The sequence below is a fragment of the Capra hircus genome, chromosome 4 (genome assembly GCF_001704415.2).
Source record: "Capra hircus breed San Clemente chromosome 4, ASM170441v1, whole genome shotgun sequence".
NCBI lineage: Eukaryota > Metazoa > Chordata > Mammalia > Artiodactyla > Bovidae > Capra > Capra hircus.
Window position 1 is genome coordinate 84,929,401 of NC_030811.1, and position 21,447 is coordinate 84,950,847.

The 21,447-nt window shown below is 36.2% G+C and overlaps 1 protein-coding gene across 1 annotated transcript in view; it reads right to left on the minus strand.

The window, feature by feature from the left end:
• Positions 1-21,447, minus strand: part of SEMA3D (semaphorin 3D) — a 199,840-nt gene that overhangs the window by 177,729 nt on the left and 664 nt on the right. The window lies entirely within an intron of this gene.

Here is a 21,447-nt window from a genome sequence, read left to right on the forward strand (position 1 = left end):
GGCAGAGGAGCACTGCCCTTCATGAATGAGCATGAAGGTATGCTAAGAACAATCTTAGCCATCACTTAAATTAATGTCCTTTCTTTGTGATCTTCTATAAAGCAGTTTCCCCTCTTATATTCTTTCACCCATCAGAATGAAATCTAACTAAAAGCATTTTCCTCTTGGACTGAGTAGTACCAGTTTACCTAAATTAATGTTTATTTAGTATCTAATAATGTTTTCTATTGAGAGAAGTGAGGTTTTGTTTTCTCAAGGTTTGTGCCAAGTCTCATAAATCTGGGAAAAGGCATTCAGTGTAACTCCTACTAATAACCAAAGTGGCCACACACAGAATAAACAAGGGCCTGGTTTATAAAGTCACCACTGAGAGACCCTACTGGGGGTCTCTTATATTAATTTATGATGTGTGCAGTGCACTTTGCACTCAAAAACAGAGAATAGGAAAAGAGTTAGAATGCATTTAAACAGAGCTTTAATACATTTATGTACTATTTAAATATGACAGCCACCCCATCCCCAAAACAAGAAAAAAAAACAGTGTTTCTGTGAATTATATGGAAGTTGGCAATGAATTTTAGTTGGTTTGGGTAGATAAGAATTTCTAAACTATGATATGACAACATCACTAAAAAACACAATTTGCTGGGTGTTTGCCTCTCAATTTTTTAATTATTCAATGCTTTACCTAAAGCTTAAAAAGTCATTTCTTTACAAACATAACACATGTTTGAGCCAAAAATACCTAGCAAAGTGTTGAGAAAGTGTTTAGTTTCATCTACAACTTCAATATCAGTTAGAGTTACTTCCATGTGAATTTTATTACTTTAAAAGTCAAAATTTATTTCAAGACATGAAATTACAACCTTATTAAAAATTCCACAATAAAAACCTTCTGAATATGTCATAATTTATTTATAAAATACACAGACTACATCAGGGAAATAAGGAATCTATCTCATGGTGGTCCTATTTTTATTTAATTGTTCTCCATGGTAATACAGCATTTTCCCAATTATCATTCGTCATGGATCTCACGGAACAGGATGTAGACAACTTTTAGAAAGAAGAGTAAAGCCTTTTGATATTTGTTTGGTTTCACAGATCCCAGAGAGTCATCATAAGAAAGGAAAGAAGAGCTGCTATTTCTTAATATCTGAAAAAAACCCTGTCAATATTTTCTTTAATTTTATGGCTCTGGTCATTTTCTCACTAGAAAGTTTCCCAGACAAGCAATATGATGTGAATGTAATAACCTTTTCTCTTTTTGGTTGAGTGATAGTTTCTTAAAATAAATATAACCCATCTTACACATTTTTTTCCTGAATATTTCTCTCTTGAGCCATGAAGTGAAAAGACTTTCTCTTTCAACAGCAGATGCTAAGATATTGCCACCTTAATTAGCAAAAGTAACATTAAGAGGAAAAGAAGGCAATTTGCTAAAGCTTTTTTTTTTAAACCCTCTTTTCAATAGCTCTCTCTCTCATACCTTACCCATGAACCAAAAATTACTTCCAAGAAAAGCATCTTAAAAATTACTCATTCATAAGAATGATAATGGGTACCTACTACACACCATCACAATGCTACATGCAATTAGGTATGTAAATGAAATGACATAGCACACTCATACAGTCAGCTATAAAAATAAGGTGATTACCAGAGTACCTGACATATAAGTTCTGAAGTTAATGTTAACAGTTTTATTATCACAGTAATTTCAAGATAGAGATAAAAATATCATAAAATATGTTAGCATATGTAATATTATAATGAATTGTGGTGCTAGAGAATTCTTGAGAGTCCCTTGGACTGCAAGGAGATCAAACCAGTCAATACTTAAGGAAATCAATCCTGAATACTCATCGGAAGGAATGATGCTGAAGCTGAAGCTCCAATACTTTGGCCACCTGATGCAAAGAGCCAACTCACTGGAAAAACCCTGATACTGGGAATGATTGAGGGCAGGAGGAAAAGGGGATGACAGAGGATGAAATGGTTAGATGGCACCATCAACTCAATGGATACGAGTTTGCTCAAACTCTGGGAGATACTGAAGGACAGGGAAGCTGGGTGTGCTGCAGTCCATGGGGTCGCAAAGAGTCAGACGCATCTTAAGAGACTGAACAACAACAATGTAATACTATATTTAATACAATCAGTTCTAAATATATACTAGTTCTATCTAATAAAAATATACTGCAAGAAATTTACTTAAAAAAAATTTGCAGCCATGTGAGTTCTGCTTCCATTGCAGGAGATCTGGGTTCAATCTCCAGTTTGGGAAGATGCCCTGGAGAGGGCATGGCAACCCACTCCAGGATTCTTGCCTGGAGAATTCCATGGACAGAGGAGCTTATTGGGCTACAGTCTATAGGGTTGCAAAGAGTTGGACACAACTGGGCAACTAACACACACACACATACACATAAATAAAAAGTAACAGATGAAATCAATTTTTATATTCTATTCAATCCAATATATTAAAATATCATTTTTACATGTAATCAATAGATCAAGTATTAATCAAACACTTGATGTTTTTCATTCTACGTCTTCCAAACCAGCTGCACATTTTACACTTTCAGCATTTTTCTATTTGAATGTTGAATTTTCATCAGAAATACTTAGACTGTATTCAGATTTCACAGAATTTACAATTGAAAAAGGAAACTGAATGTGCCCTGTTTTGAAAAATGAAAGTTTTTGAATAAGTGAATTGAGTACCCCTTTTAAAATTTAGATTAATTAAATAAATAAAAGGTGAAATTAAAGCTAGCTTTGAATCTTCTGTAAAAGACATGGAGATCGGAACCCTTTATGCTTGTCCCCAAATGAGGAAAACATGCTTTGCTATGAAATAGAGGGGAAGGGATTCCCAGCATAGAGATATATTTTTCACTTCAGAACTGACATGACAGAAAAACGAACACAATTTACACAAACACCAGAATTTCTGCGAGGATCTTTATCAAGATTTCCAAGCATTTATACATAGAATTTTTTGAGTCATTCTGCAATATTCGGGCTTGCCAGGTGGAGTTAGTGGTAAAGAACCCGACTGCCAATGCAGGAGACTTAAGAGACACAGGTTCAATCCCTAGATTGGGAAGATCCCCTGGAGGAGGGCACGGCAACCCACTCCAGTATTCTTGCCTGGAGAATCCCCATGGACAGAGGAGCCTGGAGGACTATGGTTCATAGGGTTGCACAGAGCTGGACACAACTGAAGTGACTTAGCATGCATGCAAGCACACACAAATATTCAATAATTTTATGTGAGTCTGGAGTCCAAAATTAAAGTTGTGTTTGTGCTTATCTTCTTTATGCCCTTTACCACTTACTTTGAAACATATTATTAACATAAAGCAGATATTAATATCTCATAGGATTTGATTAAGATTCACCATGGATTCTTACTTTTATGCCAATCCATTGATCAACATCTCAAAGGTGGGAAAATTGTTATTTCATATCAACCTGGCTTTGGTGACCACTGTACTTAACTAAGGAGAACAAATAAGTTTTGGAGGGAAATCCTGGAGCAGCTGGATAATATACACAGTTCTAGCTTGGCTTTTATTAGTGTTTAATTTGGTTTAATTTATTTGTTTATAAGACAAGGAAGAAAAATATAATCCTTGAAACCTCATTAAGAATGCTTCAAGGCTCTGAATTGTTCAATATAAATGACAGAGTCACAACAATCTATCTTCCAGATTTTTAACCTCTTCCTGGAATGGTTCTATTGAAGTATAGGAATTAGGAGGTTAGAAGCTTCTACTTTTTATCCTTTATTTTATTCCTATTCTAGCATAATATTTGGTATATAAGACATGTTCAACTTATTATAGAGAATGAAAGAAATCACGAGTAAGTGAATGAATGGAGTCAAATAAAAATTGTGAAGTATTGACACAGATGTGATGATTTGAACAAAATATTATTGTTTTGGGAGGGTGTAGACATAAGTACGTTTCTTAAATCAAACAATAATATAATCAGAAAATATTGATGCATGTTATGCTATTGTTGTTGTTTATCTTTAATTCTAAAGGTATTTAAGAATTGAATGACAAATTAGGAAACTACATCTCTCCCCTTGCCATTTTATAGACAATTTAAATCTCAATCTGTCCAAAATATCAGAGAAACTTGACATTTGAAAAACTAACTTGGCTACTTTACTGGACACTTGGAGTACTGGAAATACAACTCATAGGAAAGAACCTGCATGAAAGAACAGGAAACTTTCATGAATCAATCTCATCAAGCAAGATAATATTTTTTAATAACAAAAAATTATAAAATATCTGGTGGAGAGAAGGACCTATACAGGGGAGAAATTATAGTATATTTGCAAAATAAAGTTATTTTTAATGACCCAAATACAAAACAAACAGAGATTCAAAACACATACACATAAAGAAAAACTAATTTGTATAAAAAGATAATGCAGTCTACCTTATATTTGTATTGTATTCCAAAATTTTACAGTATATATATGTATACCTGCACACATGACATCACATTTCACATACTATTTTTAAATCCTTTACTTAATTTTGCATTTAAAAATAGCATGTCATTATATTTATAAAAAATAAATTAGTCATATTTTCAAAAGGAAAAACAGCACAGTGGCAGACTTCATAGATAAAAGAAATAGAGAAATGACAAGAACCAGTCTTTTCATATATTATATATTTGTGTGTGTGTGTATGAACATCAAAATCTTCAGATACTTTTGGTAATAAGGCAGCAAACTTTTGAAGCAGGCTAAAAAACAATGTTGCAAATCTGGGTGGGTACTCAGAGGTGTAGCAAATTTAACATGAACACCGCAACTGGGGGCAGGAGAAGAAGGGGACGACCGAGGATGAGATGGCTGGATGGCATCACTGACTCGATGGACGCGAGTCTGAGTGAACTCCGGGAGATGGTGATGGGCAGGGAGGCCTGGCGTGCTGCGATTCATGGGGTCTCAAAGAGTCGGACACGACTGAGCGACTGAACTGAACCGCAAGGAAAGAGCCTCAGGAATGGAAAGTACAAAAGAAGGCACTTTGATTCAGCAGTTAGGATGAAGTAAGGGAAGAAAGTAAACATTTTCATTTCTCCAAGGAGGGGTTCGTTGCGCTGCATACAACAATGTTAACATTATTCACTCATAGTTGCAGGCAAACGGGTAGAGATTCTGTCCATCTCTCTAATCAACCCTACTTCCAAATATCTGTAAATCTGTCTCTATCTACAGACCTGTGACTAGTTACCTAGCTAGAAAGCAATACAATACCAATCATGAAAAATATAATGCCACAATCTATTTAGATGTAACATCTGGAAACATGTACACACCTACACACATATAAGTAAAGCACATGTACACACATACACATATATAAGTATGTATATGTATGTACACACATAGATACACACACTTGTATCTAACATTTTGGTGACAGAATTTTATGAAGTTAGAAATATTAAATTATTGTCTCTTCCAGTACCATATTATTTACATATTGTTACTTTCTCCTAATAGTTCACTTCACTGTGTGCGTGCTCAGTCACTTCAGTCGTGTCTGACTCTTTGCAACCCCACGGACTGTCATCCACCAGACTCTTCTGTCCATGGAACTACCCCAAGTAAGAATACTGGAGTGGGTTGCCAGTTCCTCCTCCAGAGGATCTTCCCAATCCAGGTCTCCTATGTCTCCTGCATTGACAAGCAGATTCTTTACCACTGAGCTAACTGGGATGTTATCTAGATATTGCAAATCACAATGTAGGCCGTTATTGCTTTCTGCTGTTGTAGTTAGATATGGAACAACCAGAGTCAGTCTTGCATATATAACACAGGTGAAATGCCCTTCCCACTACCCTCCATACAGCCATATAGACTTCATTTACATGACTAATTCCATGCTACTTACCTCTTTAGATTTTTAAAAGTTTTTTAGCTGAGAGAATTCACAAGGTCCCAGACAAACCAGCCTGCCAGCACCAGTTCTGGGTTTCATTCCTTCAAACACTGATTATCAAGTATATAAGAAATGATTTCAGTCATTAAAAAAAAATTAAACCAGTCATCCCTGCTATAAAAGCCAGCTAATTGTTACCACAGTGGAGATTATGATGACTAAATCTACTTACAGATATGGAAACGTTATTAACAAAGTAGGTGGTAGGAAATAAGGATTTAAAAAACAAAATCTAGATCTACCAAAAGAAATGATTCCAGCTAATTGTTACCATAGCAGAAATTACGATGAGTTGGCAACTGGATGAAGAAGGCAATGGCAACCCACTCCAGTACTCTTGCCGGGAAGGTCCCATGGATGGAGGAGCCTGGTAGGCTGCAGTCCACGGGATCACTAGGAGTCGGGCACGACTTCACTTTCACTTTCATGTGTTGGAGAAGGAAATGGCAACCCACTCCAGTATTCTTGCCTGGAGAATCCCAGGGACGGGAGAGCTGGGTGGGCTGCCGTCTATGGGGTCACATAGAGTCGGACATGACTGAAGCGACTTAGCAGCAGCAGCAAATCTACTTACAAGTATGGAAACTTTATTAACAAAGTAGGTGGTAGGAAATTAGGATTAAAAAAATAAATAAATCTAGATCTACCAAAAGAAATGAACAGATGAGAAAAAAATAATTCAAAATTTGAATTCAAAATCATGAGTATGTCAGTGATAGGAATGAGGTATCTTCATGAATGATCAGTATGAGACATGAGAGACATGTAAAAAGAACTCTACATTATTATATTTTGTTTTTCACTTTTCACTTAAAAATTGATCTATATTTTTGATAATTCACTTTAATATAATTTGCTTTAGTTTTTGATTCTGAGCCTTCAGTTGGGGACACTGATAGTTTTCATAGTTTATTGTTCAGGAAAGAGATAACATCATCTAGTTTAAAAATTCTCATTTTGATTTCTTCTAATAATCCAAGTAAGATCCACTGAGTTCCTTAGCTAAGATTAAATACACATTTCTATAAGATATTTGTTTTTAAAAGGAAACAATGTTTATATAGTTAACTGGGTTACTGAAATGAAAAAATGAGATAAAATGGAAAATTAGTTCAAATCCCCTGACTTACAGCACCCCAGGGTTTATTTGCAGTTAGGACACACACATGAGTAGATAGAAAGTCTCCTCTCATACATCTCACAGACTGTTGAGTAAAGGTAGTTGGAAAAATGTGCAGTTGGAAACTTTGAAAAACATTTAGTCCATCTCTTAAAATGCCATGTCAAAATTTAAAACGTCCTAATAGACTCTGATAATATTATTTTGTTAAAATATATAAGCAACATTTGTGCCAAATGACTGCTGGTACAGTCGTTTGATTTGCTAACATCAAACTTCCAAAGTCACAGAAAATTATACCATGAATCTTGAGAAATATCTGCAATGACTAGACTAAAAAATCTAGAAAACTGAGATTAAAGAATAATATATGTTAAAGAATAAAAAATACTTGCTTTACAGTGATTTCCATTTACTTTCACTCTGGCAGAGGTTTTCTGAGTTCTCAATTTTAAGATTCAGGGCCTATGATTCACATTAGCATCTAATAGTCTACATGATTCCAAAACTGTGTGCCAAGGCATCATGGAGTGCTAAGAGCGCTTACAAGATGTCCTGAGGGATATTTTAAAATGTCAAGGTAAACACAACAGCATTCAACATCTGTCAGACACAGATGTTGTATCCTTACAAATTACTAATCCAGGTATTTCACAGTTTCTTTCAAGGGCAGCATAGCTGTGCAAAGCTGGGTTTTCAGCAGGTCATGTGATTAAAAAGCAAGTATCTTCTAAAAATCCATGTGGAACAGGTAATGAAGATGACAGTGTTCAATTTGTTTCCAAGATTTGAGAAGTTGTGCAGTGCCCAACACACACATACATACACACACACACACACACCCCCCATCAATAAGTGATTATGGTTATCTAAGAATAAAACTATTAATTTTATTTTTTCTTTCAATTTAGGCTGTCAGAACATAAATACTTGTTAAGTGGCTTGTGTTAGTCACTCAGTCATGTCCAACTCTTTGTGACCCCATGGACTGTAGCCTGCCAGAATCCTCTGTCCATGGAATTCTCCAGGCAAGAATACTGGAGTGGATTGCCATTGCCATCTCCAGGGGATCCTTCTGACCCAGGGATCGAACTCAGGTCTCCTACACTGAGGGCAGATTCTTTACTGTCTGAGTCACCAGAACTAATAAGCTGTATGACTGTGACTATTTAATAAACAGAACTCTTGCTTTTTGTGCATTTGTTGGCCTAATGGTGCCATGGAAATGTTACTGAGCCAAGGTACTATGAACTGAAAACCTTTGTAAATTTTCATTCTAAGTGCTTTTCTAGGAAAGTTAAAAATGTATCACTACAAGTAGCATCACCCACCAAGTTATATCTGCAGAAGAATCTGCTAATACAACATACAAATCAATTTACTGCTTGACTCTTCAAGCTTTATTTTAATATCTCCTTCATTCTTCTGTATTTTCTAGCTCTTGCCAGATTTGTAGCCAGAAGATTATAGTCAATGAAGCTTTTCTATGTGGTTGTTTTCAAGTTTATATCTAAGTTCACCAGGTAGATAGTAGCCTGCTATAACAACAGTGTCCTTATTGTGGTACCAAATTAAGTCCCGCTGGAGACAATCCAAAGCTGACTTTCTTCACACTGACTTCCCTTCATGGTGACAGTGTTATTTTGTTTGCTTATTTGTTTCCTGTTGAGTTCCTTTCATTGTAAATGTGAGATAAAATAATATTTCAAAACAATGTTTCCAGTGTCTTAAAAAATAATTTAACCAAGTTATATATTGAAAAACTTAATATCAACTTGAACTTCCTTCAATTGCCAAGCAATACAAATGTTTAAATAGCACTGTTGCAATGAACATTGGGATGCATGTATTCTTTCCAATCATATTTTTCTCCACATAATGCCCAGGAATGGGACTGCTGGATTATATGGTATCTCCATTTTTAGCTTTTTAAGAAATCTCCATCGCAGTGCTATTTGCAATAGCCAAGACATGGAAGCAACCTAAATGTCCGTTGACAGATGAATGGATGAAGATGTGGTACATACATACAATGCGAGATTTCTCAGCCATAAAAAGAATGAAATAATGTCATTTGCAGCAGCATAGATGGACTTAGAGATTAACATACTAAGTCAGAAAGTCAAATATCATATGATATTGCTTAAAACTGGAAGTTTTTTTTTTTTTTTAAATGATACAAATGAAGTGATTAACAAAACAAAATCAGACTCACTGACTTAGAGAATGAGCATACAGTTACCAGAGAAAAGAGGTAGCAGCAAGGGATAAATTGGGGGTCTGGAACTGACATGCACACACTGCTATATTTAAAATAGATAACCAACAAGGGCCTACTGTATAGCACAGGAAACTCTGCTCAATATTATGTAATAACCTAAATGGGGAAAGAATTTGAAAAAGAACAGATACAGTTACTTGTATAACTGAATCACTTTGCTATACACCTGAAACTAACACAGCATTGTTAACCAACTATACGCCAATATATAAAATGAAAATAAATAGCACTATTACCTACAATAAAGAAATCAACACACATTTAGGAAATTAGAAGTTATCTAATATTATTGAGACTAAAAGGAAAGTAAAGCCACATAAGTAAATTGCCACAGAAAGTCTATGTAAAAATTGAATACAGAAAATGGTTATTCACGAAGTTTGTTTATTTTCTCCCTCCCCCTCTTAGTTCTGTATAGTCTGTCTCTTTCCCTCGTTAATTTTTTACTTTGAAAATCTTCAATAAAACCAGGTAAATTTCTCTACATTTACACGTATATAAATAATTTCTGGAAATCTTGTAATCCCAAACTAAAGCAAAACTGAACAAAACAAACATACAAACAAAACAGTGTGATGTTCTTAACAAACAGTAATAGATCATTTTCAAAATCAACTCCAGGAAGTATACAGTCTTCGTCAGAAGATTTAACAATCAGAGTAGAACATATTTCAATATTGAAATCAAGCTTTAAATCGAGCTCAAGCTTTAAAATCTAGCTTTATTATCAATTTGTGCATATGTGTGATGATCATTCAGGCATGCTGTTTTTAACTTATTTATTATTATTTATTTGAATACCATTCTTTTCTACGGGCTTCTCAGGTGGTGCTAGTGGTAAAGAACCCACCTGCCAATGCAGGAAACATAAGAGACACAAGTTCGATCCCTGAGTTGGGAAGATCCTTGGAGGAGGGCATGGCAACCTACCCCAGTATTCTTGCCTGGAGAATCCATGGACAAAGGAGCCTGGTGGGCTGTCCATGGGGTCACAAAGAGGCAGACACGACTGAATGACTAAGCACACCTTCTTTCTACATCTCCAAACCATCTCATATAATGCTTTTTGCATTAATATTTCATATTCAGTTATATTGAATTGAAGGTACTAGGCTATCTTGAGGTTTCATGATACACTTTTCTTAAAAGATTTTGCTGCTGCTGCTGCTAAGTCACTTCAGCCTACCCGGTTCCTCCATCCATGGGATTTTCTAGGCAAGATACCAGAGTGGCTTGTCATTGCCTTCTCCATAAAAGATGTTAAATAACTTGTAATTCAAATTATAAACTGACAAATTTTGGCACCTCTCCAAAAAGAATCAAATTTTCTAGCTCACTTGGATTAAAACAATGAAAATGTTCAGAAAACTAATTTGCAAAATAAATCCATTACAAATATGTGCCAAATGGTTTTATTTACTTTCTAATTATATAGTTAGGTAAGCTGTTAGGCATGAGCAACAAGGGGTGGCCTAGCCAAAATGGATTCAAGCTGACTTCTAAACCCCATCCCAGACACACCCAGGAGAGCTTATAGATATGCTACAAAAATAACCACAGAGACTTTCCAACTTCTGCACACATACCCTAGGCACACAGTGGATGCAAACTAACTAGAAGTGCTTCCTCAAGTAACCTTAGGAAGTTAAGAGTCCATGAAGGGTTCATAAATATTCTACACATAAATACATCTGATTATAGCATACTGAATTACGGGAAGACATACACAACAGAGCCTGTTATTATATAACTTGCAGCTGCCCATTTGCATCTCCTTTCTTGATTGGTGGTGGGTGCAAACCCTATTTTGCGCAGGGCACAACCAAAAGGAAATGATGGAAAGTATAAAAAGGAGGAAGTCAAAAGGGACTGGGAGAACTGCTCCTTTGGGGTCAAACTGGTCCCATGTCTTAGGAGCGTCTGTTTAATAAAAGATGCATCTGCCTGTGATGTTAACTGAGCTGTAAATAGTCTGTTTTGGTGTTGTTTTTTTTTTAAAATTATTCTTTGTAGCCAAAGATGGAGAAGCTCTATACAGTCAGCAAAAACAAGACCAGAAGCTGACTGTGGCTCAGATCAGTTCAGTTCAGTTCAGTCACTCAATGGTGTCTGACTCTTTGCGACCTCATGGATTGCAGCATGCCAGGCCTCCGTATCAATCACCAATAATGAACTCCTTATTGCAAAATCCTGACTTAAATTGAAGAAAGTAGGGAAAACCACTAGATCATTCAGGTATAACCTAAATCAAGTCCCTTAAGATTATACAGTGGAAGTGACAAATAGATTGAAGGGATTAGATCTGACAGAATGCCTGAACGGAGGTTTGTAACATTGTACAGGAGGCAGTAATCAACACTATCTCCAAGAAAAAGAAAAAGAAATAAAAAAGGGCAAAATGATTGTCTGAGGAGGCCTTAAAAATAGCTGAGAAAAGAAGAGAAGTGAAAGGCAAACAAGAAAAGGAAAGATATACCCACCTGAATGCAGAGTTTCAAAGAATAGCAAGGAGAGATAAGAAAGCCTTCCTCAGTGATCAGTGAAAAGAAACAGAGGAAAACAACAGAATGGGAAAGACTAGAGATCTCTTCAAGAAAATTACAGATACCAAGGGAACATCTCATGCAAAGATAGGCTCAATAAAGGACAGACATGGCAATGGACCTAACAGAAGTAGAAGACATTAAGAAGAGATGGTAAGAATACACAGAAGAACTGTACAGAAAAGATCATTGTAACCCAAATAATCACGATGGTGTGATCATTCATCTAAGCCAGACATATTGGAATGTGAAGTCAAGTGAGGCTTAGGAAGCATCACCACGAACAAAGCTAGTGGGGGTGATAGAATTCCAGTTGAGCTATTTCGGATCCTAAAAGACGATGGTGTGAAAGTGCTGCACTCAATATGCCAGCAAATTTGGAAAACTCAGCAATGGCCGCAGGACTGGAAAATGTCAGTTTTCATTCCAATCCCAAAGAACGGCAATGCCAGAGAATGCTTAAACTACCACACAAATGCACTCATCTCACAAACTAGCAAAGTAATGCTCAAAATTCTCCAAGCCAGGCTTAAACAGTACGTGAACCATGAACTTCCAGATGTTCAAGCTGGATTTAGAAAAGGCAGAGGAACCAGAGATCAAATTGCCAACATCCATTGGGTCATCAAAAAAGCAAGAGAGTTCCAGAAAAACATCTACTTCTGCTTTATTGACTACACCAAAGCATTGGACTGTGTGGATCACAACAAACAGTGAAAAATTCTGAAAAGATGGGAATACCAGACCACCTGACCTGCCTCCTGAGAAATCTGTAGGGAGGTCAGGAAGCAACATTTGGAACTGGACATGGAACAACTGATTGGTTCCAAATTGAGAAAGGAGTCCGTCAAAGCTGTTCATTGTCACCACGCTTCTTTAACTTACATGCAGAGTACATCATGAGAAATGCTGGGCTGGAGGAAGCACAAGCTGGAATCAAGGTTGCCAGGAGAAATATCAATAACCTCAGATATGCAGATGACACCACCCTTATGGCAGAAAGTGAAGAGGAACTAAAGAGCCTCTTGATGAAAATGAAAGAGGAGTGTGAAAAAGTTGGCTTAAAACTCAACATTCAGAAAGCTAAAGATCATGGCATCTGGTCCCATCAGCTCAGTTCAGTTCAGTTCAGTTCAGTCGCTCAGTCGTGTCCGACTCTTTGTGACCCCATGAATCGCAGCACGCCAGGCCTCCCTGTCTATCACCAACTCCCGGAGTTCACTCAGACTCACGTCCATCGAGTCAGTGATGCCATCCAGCCATCTCATCCTCAGTCGTCCCCTTCTCCTCCTGCCCCCAATCCCTCCCAGCATCAAAGTCTTCTCCAATGAGTCAACTCTTAGCATGAGGTGGCCAAAGTACTGGAGTTTCAGCTTTAGCATCATTCCTTCCAAAGAAATCCCAGGGCTGATCTCCTTCAGAATGCACTGGTTGGATCTTCTTGCAGTCCAAGGGATTCTCAAGAGTCTTCTCCAACACCACAGTTCAAAAGCATCAATTCTTCGGCGCTCAGCCTTCTTCACAGTTCAACTCTCACATCTATACATGACCACTGGAAAAACCATAGCCTTGACTAGATGGACCTTAGTCGGCAAAGTAATGTCTCTGCTTTTGAATATGCTATCTAGGTTGGTCATAACTTTTCTTCCAAGGAGTAAGTGTCTTTTAATTTCATGGCTGCAGTCACCATCTCCAGTGATTTTGGAGCCCAAAAAAATAAAGTCTGACACTGTTTCCACTGTTTCCTCATCTATATCCCATGGAGTGATGGGACCAGATGCCATGATCTTCATTTTCTGAATGTTGAGCTTTAAGCCAACTTTTTCACTCTCCTCTTTCACTTTCATCAATGGGCTTTTTAGTTCCTCTTCACTTTGTGCCATAAGGGTGGTGTCATCTGCATATCTGAGGTAATTGATATTTCTCCCAGCAATCTTGATTCCAGCTTGTGCTTCTTCCAGCCCAGCATGTCTCATGATGTACTCTGCATATAAGTTAAATAAACAGGGCGCCAATATACAGCCTTGACGTCCTCCTTTTCCTATTTGGAACCAGTCTGTTGTTCCATGTCCAGTTCTAACTGTTGCTTCCTGACCTGCATACAGATTTCTCAGGAGGCTGGTCAGGTGGTCTGGTATTCCCATCTCTTTCAGAATTTTCCACAGTTTATTGTGATCCACACAGTCAAAGGCTTTGGCATAGTCAATAAAGCAGAAACAGATGTTTTTCTGGAACTCTCTTGCTTTTTGCATGATCCTGGCAAATATATGGGGAAACAGTGGACACCGTGGCTGACTTTATTTTTCTGGGCTCCAAAATCACTGCAGATGGTGACTGCAGCCATGAAATTAAAAGACACTTGCTCCTTGGAAGAAAAGCTATGACCAACCTAGACAGCTTATTAAAAAGCAGAGATATTAGTTTGCTGGCAAAGATCTGTCTAGTCAAAGCTATGGTTTTTCCAGTAGTCATGTATGGATGTGAGAGTTAGAATATAAAGAAAGCTGAGCACCAAAGAACTGATGCTTTTGAACTGTGGTGTTGGAGAAGACTCTTATGAGTCCCTTGGACTGCAAGGAGATTCAACCAGTCCATCCTAAAAGAATTCAGTCCTGAATATTCACTGGAAGGACTGATGCTGAAGCTGAAACTCCAATCCTTTGGCCACCTGATGCGAAGAACTAACTCACTGGAAAAGATTCTGAGACTGGAAACGATTGAAGGCAGGAGGAGAAGAGGACAACAGAGCATGAGATGGCTGGATGGCATCACCAACTCTATGGACATGAGTTTGAGTAAGCTCTGGGAGTTGGTGATGGACAGGGAGGCCTGGCATGCTGAAGCCCATGAGGTTGCAAAGAGTTGAACATGACTGAGGAACTGAACTGAACTGAACTGGTCTGTTGTTTTAAATCCTTTAGTCCATCGTTCCAAATTTTTGTTGTGATGGGACAAAAACTGAGGGAGAGAAATAAAACAACCTGACAATATCAAACGTGCAGTATGGATGGTTGCTATGGCCTGATAATAAAATATAGGAAAATATCATCACCCTAAAATTTCCTGCTTCCCTCACTTTGATCTCTTTCTTGTTACATTTTTTATTTTACATCTACACTTATTTGTAGCTAATTATTTGTTTACACAGAGAGGGTGCTTTTTGATCTTAGGTTTGATTATTTCAAACACCTGAGGGACAAATTTTACTGAAATGTGCAAGTAAATAATGAGTTTATTGAACTCTTGCTGATTATTAAACTAAATCAAAGCTGCATATGAATGGATAATTGCTAACCACGAGCAAATGACAGAGATTTCAACATTCACAACTAAATTTGATCTCAGATGAACAAATTAAATTTGGTTGTCAAAAGATATCTGTATTTTTGCCTAAAAAGAGGACTAGCAGTACTATATGAGCACAACACAAACCTGTATTGTGTTTGTGGAGAAGTAAGTTGACAAGGATGAAAATGATCTCAGAAGTGTGTATAAACATCGTACAGTTAAAAAAAAAAAAAAGAGAGAGAGAAAGAGCTATTGATGATACCTGGAAAACAGTGAAACAATAGAGCATTTACAGAGCTAATAATACTTTAATATTAAAAGTACATTTCTAAGATTAGATACTAGTGATATGGCTTCAAATATACATTGATAATCTCATTATGAAAGTAAGTTCTATAGAAAGTAAATCTTAGAAAACAGATACAAATATTGATTCAGGTGATAAACTGACCAAATGCTTGCTACGCACTTGGTAAATTTTGTTATTCTATAAACCTAATTAAGTAATAGAAAGCCCTATCATAGTTGTCAATCTTTTGCTATTGGTGCCCATGGAAATCAAATTCAAGTAGCCTCAGAAATTAAGACACTTGCACTTGTTCATACTGGTATATGAACAGAAAGCTGTGACCCTGATTCTGAGACAGATAACTAATTACTGACAAGTAATTTCTAATCTTGATGATATTAAAAGTTAGGTGATTAGTAGGAGCCAAAGCATCATCATGACTTTACATTCAAACTGTTTCAGTGAAAAATACCAGTAGAATTATATGGCAGAGATTCAATCATCATTTGTATCCAAAATCTTTTTGAACTGACCATATCTATAAAGAATACTGCATGTGGTATGGCCATATATTACCCACAAACTGCTAGCTGTGGCAAAGAGTCACCCAGACACTCTCCTCTCCCTCTATCTACTCAGCCCAAGGAGGCCATTCTCTCCTCCTCCTTTCCAGCACACAGCGCTAAAGCTTGCTACTGAGCACCTTAGACCCCTATCTCCCCTGTGCCTACTGAACTGAGGAATGTTCAGATGTTACAGAGCTCTAAGTTCCAAGCTCTCCCTATACTCCATTTTCTTAGGATATATAGTAATTAAAGCTCCCAATTAAAGTCAGATAGTAATAATTCATAGTGGCTGATAACATGTGCTGTAAACAGACTGTTAAATATTTTTTAACTTAAACTTTTTAATGTGTGTTTAGAGTATAGCTGATTAACAATGTTGTGGTAGTTTACGTTAAATATTTTATTTAAAAAGAAAAAAAGATGGAACAAAACCCGGAAGGACTAATAGATGACAGGCGATGTAAAGATAGATACTCAAATCCTACTGCCATGTGGGGGGTCTGCCACTTCTGTGCCAACACTGGTCAGGCATTTTTACTTATTAACACTTTAGAAATAAACATGCATGAAATGCTCTTGCCCAGTTTTTTGTGCTTTTTATTGCAAATGAAGCAATGGTTGGGATGGCAATGGCTTGAAATACAGTAGTGCATATTGTTTCCTTGGTTATAGGAAAGTAGAAGTGCAGTATAAAGTGCACTTTATAAATGTACCAGAGAGAACTATAAAAGTGAATAAGCCCATTGATTAAAATATAACAGAAAGTGATAACTTTAGGTTAGCCCCAAATAATAGATGACCATAAAAAACAATTAGGTTTAAATACATAATCTGGAGAAAGAGTAAACTCTTTTTCAAGAAACATATACATCTGAAAGGAATTTAGATAAAATTCAGATTTACTTTAAAAACATACTTCATATTTTAAAATATAGCATAGCTTGTCTTTCTACTTATAAGGAATTATATCATGTTATTATTGGCAGCTCCCTTCATATTTTATCACACTGATTGCATTTCAAAAATGATGTAATAGTCTATGTTGCAAATGATTTTCCAAATTTTTGTTATAAAAATTTTTAAATATTTATAAAACCTAAAGTGTAAAGCAACATTCAATGATTAATAGTTTTCTATGTTACCTTTATCACATATCTACACATCCTGCCAATTCACCTGATTTTTTAAAAAGATGTTTTTAAATGTGAGATGAAGCTATCAATATACTTCACCTCTAAACAATTCAGCATGATAGAAATACTTTTAACTTCTCTTAGAAGTTAAAAACATGTTGCTAAGAGATAATAGTAACTAATAAAATATTTTTATTACTGCACACTAAATCACTAGGAGGTTAGTTAATTTGTCCATTAGAGCTCAGTAATCATGAGGTGATGGTGTTAATATTAATCTCCCTGATGGGTCAACTAGTTATTTCTTTTCCATGGATACATATTAAATCTCTGGTAACACTTAGTCATACTGAAACCTAAGAGAGCAATAGGTAAAGAGTACATGAATCTTTAGTTATAGACAAATCAGTAAGCAGCCCCTACTGATGGTGTTAAAAACACTTTGCAAATGATTGATTTATATATTTAGTGACTGTGAAACATTATTTGAAACAGCATAAAAATATAATTGTAGCTTTTTTACCTTCTAGGTGTACCATATTTACAGATATTAATGTTTTATTTTTTAAAACTTCTTATTTTATATTAGAGTATAGCTGATTAACAATGTTGTAACAGTTTCAGGTGGACAGAAAAGGAACTCAGCCATATATATACATATATCCATTCTCCCTCAAATTCCCCTGCCATCCAGGCTGCCACATAACATTTAGCAGAATTTCCTGTGTGATACAGTAGGACCTTGTTGGTTATCCATTTTAGATATTTTGATGGTTTATTGCTTTATTTTATTTTGATATTTATTTATAATGCAGGTTAGCTCTTTAATATTAATAGAATGCAAATTATTAAAGAGTCTGACATTAACAAAGTAGTTTTTGCATCTATCGGAGAACAAGTAAGCAGTCTTTGATTTCTCATTTAAAAACTGAGGCATCTTAATCAACAATTTAATGCTGAGCTATTGAAATCAAGAGTGAACAATATGACTCATCAAACATTTTACCTGATATGCTTTTAAGTTCAAATTTATTTGAATTTATTCAATCACATTGATTTTTCTTCTAAAGATTAGTAGTTCTGAATCATCAACTTCTCATATATAAAGTTTATATATATTAGCTTAGGAATGCTACATGTAGACAAAATAAGGTGTTACTATATTTATACCTCATACTATGCCATAAGATAAAGAAGTCTTAATACAGCAAAGCAGTCTCCAACTTTTATGTATTTCATAGAATGTTAGAACTTGATTCCACCACCTAAAAAAAGAAGTGGATTTTCAAATGTAACAAAGTTCCAAATTTTTCTCTTAAGAAAATCAAGTCTTTCTTTAGTTCTTATGGTCTTGCTGGCATTCTAATTCAATACCAAAAAATTTTAAGATGTTTATCAACTTAACAGCAAACTCCATCTCTTCATGTGTTTGTTTAAATTTCCCTCCAAATATATCACTAAAATACCACCCATATTCAATCAGTATAAATGATACATTCAAAAAGACAGGTATCAGAGGTTAAGAAATTGACATTTCTTTACTAAAGGGCCAATCTGTCTACCCTGCAGATCATTAGCATAATAGGTACTGTAAGAAAATAGTTATGCCATGTGGCTATATTATAGACTATCAAATATAAACCCTTCATGGAAATTCCCACATGAAATCCATAACAAAAACGTAATGTTTCTAACACATTTTGTTTGAAAATAATGATGCTATTAACACTTGGCACTATGGTTCCCAAATGGAAGTGAGTCTGCATAATAGTTTACTTTCTTCTTTATGAAGATAAACACAGTAAGTCACTGTGCTGAGAGGCTGGCATGCTTCAGGAATAAATGCCATTTTGAGATATAGAAAGCCTCATTATCCCCGACACAAGCCTACTTTGTAAGTAAGATATATTTAAAGATCTGGGTTTTGATTTTTTTTCTCCATTTTATGAAGCTTTTGGTGGTTCAGACCAAATAATCTGTATTTATTTGGTAATAATAAATAATCTGCCTGTAGAAAAAAATAGTAAATAATCTACTGGCAATGTAGGAGACCTAGGTTCAATCCCTGGGTCTGGAAGATCTCCTGTAGAAGGGAATGGCAACTCACTACGGTATTCTTGCCTGGAAAATCCCATGGACAGAGGAGACTGGCGGGCTACAGTCCATGGGGTCACAAAGAGTCAGACGCGACTAAGTGACTAACACAACAAAATTTTATGAAATAAAGATTCATTCTTATTTGATTAGATGGCTGAAATAAGTCAATACTAAAAATGTGGCAGTAAATAAATTATATCACTATCAAACGAGGTAACAATTTTGAAGTTAATGTTGAAATACCGGTGTGTGTGTGTGCGTGTGTGTGTGTGTGTGTGTGTGTGTGTACTCTGACACTTCAACAGTGTCTGACTGCAACCCTATGGACTGTAGCCGCCAGGCTCCTCTGTCCATGGAATTCTCCAGGCAAGAATACTGTAGTGGGTTGCCATTCCCTTTTCCAGGGAATCTTCCTCTCTTAGGGATCAAACGTGCATTTCCCACATTGCAGGCAGATTCTTTACCATCTGAGCCACCAGGGAAGCCCAAAATAAATGAAAAGCATTGATTTATTGCTTTACATTGTCATCAGTCTTTGGGGAAAACAAAAGAGAACAAAACAAGAAAATATTTATATACTTTGAATATTTTCCCCTAACAATATTCTGTTCTCAATTTTTGCTTAAAAATCAGTGTGAGCACACTGATTTGCAATATCATTCAGAAGTTTTTCTATTCCTCTAAAAGCAGAAGTTCAGAATTCCTAGGTCTCTCAAGAATTCCTTAATTAAACTTTTGCAAACATTCCCACTAACCACACCTATTGTGTCTATTGCTTGGTTAACCACATCACTTATTCATCACAGCCACTGGTCTTTGCCTCCATGATCCTAATCTCTTGGTCCATTAACCTCCTTCAGGTACTCCTTTTCCTGTTAACACTAGACCCTAAAATTAACTGATAGTGACAATGACAACTGTTTCACCTGAAGATTTTGTAACCACTTATAAGCATATGAAGCAATTCAGGGGATTGTAACACTTACAGTTTCTATGACACCATCTCCAAATACTCTGTTTCGGCAAGTCACAGAGGGACATTCAGGAGTCTGGATTAACCATGAAAACACTCCAGGTGGAAAGACTCTGACAAGCCACTGACTGTAAAGTTGCTTCCCAAAAGCATAATACCAGATTCAAATTTTCCTCCAACCTCTAACCCTTATCTGCTTTTACTACCTAATTTCTAGTTTATTAAAATATTTCCCTAGCATCTTTTCTTAGCCTCCCTCACATCAATTCTTCCTTCATACACAAACATATTCATACTGTAGAAGGTTTTGATGAAATTCATTTGGCATGAAGCCTTCTGTTGTTTCACATACAATTTTTTGAGGCTCTTCTCAATCCAACCCTAAACCTTATTTAGGATTTCTGTCTCACTATTCCTACACTTTGTGAATAAAATGCTGCTTCATTCTCAGTCGTCATGTTTGGGAACCTCACTCTTGTTATCTATGAGGACGCAAGTGACAAGGTAAGTGATTTGATGTGGCTGCACAATTCAACACTCTGAGAACAGGGTCTAGAATCACAGGTACAGCATTCTCCCGCTCACATCATCCTGCAGATGCCAGGACTTCAAGAACCATGGTGTGAGGGAAGGAAGGAAGTAGGAAAGACGGAAGAATGCAGGTACTGAATGCAGACGGATTAACAGGTACTGAAGAAACACAAACCATGATTTATACTGTAACTATTTCAGAGTCATGAGATCTATCATATCTTTCCACAAAATATACAATTTATGGGTTAAAAACTGAACTAAATGTCATTTTCTTAGGTTCCACACAGTAGTCTTAAATAGAATATATAGCTTCATTCTCTGAGGAACTGATAAAACTAAATTTTCAAACCTAGTAAAATAATGCCAAGCTACTAGTTGATTTGTCTAAAAATGACAAGGTAGGATGTTAGATAACCATAAGGAAATAAGAGTATCTTTTACAATGGAGGAGTGAAGGAAGTCAATTTGACTAAGAGGTGGATGGTTTGTTGTCAGCACCAACTGGAAAATGGTGGGACTGGGAAGATGTTGAGTTAACCAAGAAATGGAGAGAAAAAGGGAAATAAAACAAATTAATTAGATCATGAGGCAGGCAGGATGAGTAAAATAAAAACAGTAAAGAATGATATGTACAGACTT